The sequence below is a fragment of the Echinops telfairi genome, unplaced genomic scaffold (assembly GCF_000313985.2).
Source record: "Echinops telfairi isolate 266 unplaced genomic scaffold, ASM31398v2 ScPeMD7_5868;HRSCAF=6743_0, whole genome shotgun sequence".
NCBI classification, from domain to species: domain Eukaryota; kingdom Metazoa; phylum Chordata; class Mammalia; order Afrosoricida; family Tenrecidae; genus Echinops; species Echinops telfairi.
Window position 1 is genome coordinate 2784342 of NW_022109767.1, and position 3558 is coordinate 2787899.

Consider the following 3558-nt stretch of genomic DNA (forward strand, 5'->3'; position numbering starts at 1 on the left):
CCTGATCTACCTGCCTCTCTAAAGAAACCTAAGTCTGCACCGGTGAGCAAGCACACGCAACCGCAGAACCCCCCTTGTCCTTTGTCCACTCCGGAAAGTGGCTGGAACTGAAAAAGTGGTCCGGGTTCATGTTCCCTTCTCTCTCACTGATTTATCGCAGACTGAAAAGCATTTAGACAAAAAAAAGAAAAGAAAAGCATTTAGGCCCCCTTATAATGATCCCGCCACTTATATTAAGGAGTTTCGGTATTTAACTCAAGCTTATGATTTGTCCTGGCATGACATTTTTGTCATCCTTTCCCCCACCCTAATTGCAATAAGAGGGAACGCATTTTTCCCACTGTTCAGCAGTACTCCAACCAGGTTCATTTAACCCACCCTAATCTAGGTGGTTTCTAGACAAAAACCTGGTTAAAGTTATCAAATTAACAATCAAGCAGGTAGGGAGACGGGCCCTGACTTGGCTTCAGGCCATTTCCCATATAGGAGTCAATTTTGATAATCTAAGATCACTCAAAAGCCTGACAAGAATCCAGCCACCTTTTTAAGCTGCTTAACTGCTGCTTTACATTAAAAGCCTAAAAAGCGGAAGAAAGGCCCTCAAACCCTGATTTAGCGAGATTTAGCAGATAAGCATTTAAGGTTTCAACAGCTGTGAAGAGCAGGCAGTCAGCCCGTGATGCCTGGTTCCGGCAGAAGGTAAATTTTCAATCCAAGCCTTAGTAGCAGCCCTGTGGCTAGAGATTCCCCAAGGCCCCAGAAGGGCAGTGCAGGGCAAGGGTGTATGGGAACAACAATGGCCACCTGGTGCCTGCTTCAAGTGCAGAGAAGGGCACTGGTCACAGAAGTGTCCCAGGTCTAAAGCTCCAACCAAACCCTGCCCGGCGTGCGGTCAAAGCGGACACTGGAAGTCCGACTGTCCTTGGAAAAGCGACAGGCCCTTTGAGTCTCCACGTAGGGGGACTGTCCTTCCAATTCCTGACCCGCCCTTGGCCCTGCTGGGATTGGCCGAAGTCTGAGGAGACCCTGACTGGACCCCCATCAACCTCACCAAGCCTGGGGTATTGCTCAAGATATTGGGTGAGTAAATTTCCTTCTTACACACAAGCTACCTTTTCTAACCTACCCTCATTTCCAGGGCTAGGCAGTCCTTCCTCAATCTCAGACATGGATATTGATGGCAAGCCTACCTGCCCCAGGTGTACTAGCCCTTTACTCATTCCTTCCTTATCATCCCTTCGTGCCCGGTCCCTCTGTTGGGAAGAGACATTTTAAATTAGTTAGGAACCTTCTTACACCTTACTTTTGGTCTCACAGCACCTCTGCTCCTTGCACTTCTTTCACCCAATCTGAAAGAACTGGCCCTACAGACCTCGTTGTTTCCCAATGTTAACCCATCATACAATGCCTCCTTTCTAACAATCTCATTACTCCTAACCACTCTCCCTGCAACTCTCCAAACTTACCAGTAAAAAACCAAATGGTACTTATCATTTGATCCAGGACCTGTGTCTCATTAATGAAGTGGTTATCCCCATACACCCGGTCCCAGTAGCTCCCAACCTCTATACTCTCTTGTCCCACATTCTCCCTTCCACTATACCTTTTTCACCACCACCCTTAACCGAGCTCGTCAACATTCCTTTACATGCAGCCCCTCCTAAAACAGATCTAAAGCAGACACAGCCCAACTCCCTTAACTTCTCTCTCCCTGCAAGACAGACTTATCTCATTCCACTGCTATCTGTTTAAGCCTGTGCCCCACCTCCACCATTCAGAGTTTAACTCTACGTCAAAGCTGCCTTTAACAAACTCCGACACACCCTCCTTCACCCCCACCCCTGCGTCTACCAAACCCTGCCAAACCTTTCTTACTCTACACAGGCAAAAAACAAGGTACAGCAGTCAGAGTCCTGGCTCAGCCCCTGGGGCCCGCTCTATCCCCTACAGCTTGTCTGTCTAAGCATCTAGATATGACAGTCAGGGTTGGCAACCCTGCCTCCAGGCCCTGGCAGTAGCTACCGCCCTCACCAAAAGAGCCCTAAAGTTAACCCGGGGAAAGCCTGTCCCCACAGGCTGCAGGACCTCCTCTCACACTGAGTCCTTCTTTGCTGTCTCCAAGCCGTTTGCAGAAAATCTGTTGCATGTTTATCGAAAATCCTAACATAACTCTGCGCCAGGTTCCCTCTTTAAAGCCAGCAACCCTCTTGCCTCAGCTCCTAGACTCGCTGGAACTTAGTGGTCACTCCTGCCCCCAGGCAGTTGAGAAACTAACACTGCTGGGCCCAGACTCTCTGATCAACCCTATCCTAACCCAGATCTAACTTTGTTGATGGCAGTTCTGTTGTAAATGCCCAGGGGGCAACAGCAGGCTGCTTATGCTATCCTCTCACTTGACCAAGTCTGGAAAGCTGCATCCCCCACAAGAAAAACTACTCCTCAAAAAGCGAAACTTGTTGCTCTCACTTGAGCGCTCTATCTAGCTAAAGGGAAAAAAACGGCTAATATATATTCTGATTCTAATTATGCATTCCTTATAGCTCATTGTCATGCCACCACCTGGAGTGGGAATTTTGTGACTACCAGAGGGTCCCCCATAGTAAACGGTAAATTAATAGTTAATCTCTTACAGGCTCTTCAGCTGCCAGCAAAAATAGCCATCATCCATTGCCAAAAACATCAAACTGATAACTCTCGTCTCCCTCCAAAGACAGTTAACATCCTTAGTCACCCTACAAAATCACCAAGCTCTTGACTTATTAACAGCAGATAAAAGAGGAACATGCATGTTTCCAAATAAAGACTGTTGTTATTATATTAATGAAATCAGGCATAGTTAAACAAAATATTAAGGTACTCCGCACCATGGCCAATAAAATCAGGAAATGTCAATGGAGCACCACCAGCTTCTCATGGTTTCAAAATCCCGCAATGGCCTGGATTATACCCCTCATCGAGCCTCTGATAATAATCTGTGTACTTTTGCTTTTAGCTCTTTTGTGTGTTTAGATTCTTGCAGGAATGTATGAAAGATAGCTCCAACCTGACCTTCAATCAGCTTCTTCACCCTTACAGCCCCTGCCGACTGGCTCAGCCCCCAGACCTTCCAACTCTTAATCCAGCCCCCCCCCTTCTTTGCCCTATCTCAGCAGGAAGTAGTTAAGACAAAAACATCAACCCATTACCAATATTAAGAAGTCTGGAGTGTTTGGGTCGGGTCTGAACTAGGCAGCCCCCGTTTGGACTAAGCTGAAGCAGGTCCGGGCCCTGCACGTGCTTCCCTGCACATCCCAGAAGTCAGCAGCAGCCGACTCCATGTAAGATAACCAGTGGAACCAGATGTTCTGGGCTCAAAGAAAGCCGAGTTGACAAGCAATTCTAGAGGTTTCCAGATGCCATATGCTGATTACCTTAATTGCCATACATTCCTCACCACCCCTTTAAAAACCCTCGCCCCCAGCTGCTGAGCACAACTTCCCTGACCTGTTGGCCTAGATCCTGGTACCTCTTCCGGGAGCTCCCCCACCCACGAATAAAGCTATTTCTGTTTCTGCTCTC

At 47.7% G+C, this 3558-nt stretch overlaps 1 protein-coding gene across 1 annotated transcript in view; it reads left to right on the top strand.

Annotated features, from left to right (window-relative positions):
- The window catches only part of LOC105979518 (patr class I histocompatibility antigen, B-2 alpha chain-like), a 254494-nt gene that overhangs the window by 177452 nt on the left and 73484 nt on the right, over nucleotides 1–3558 (top strand).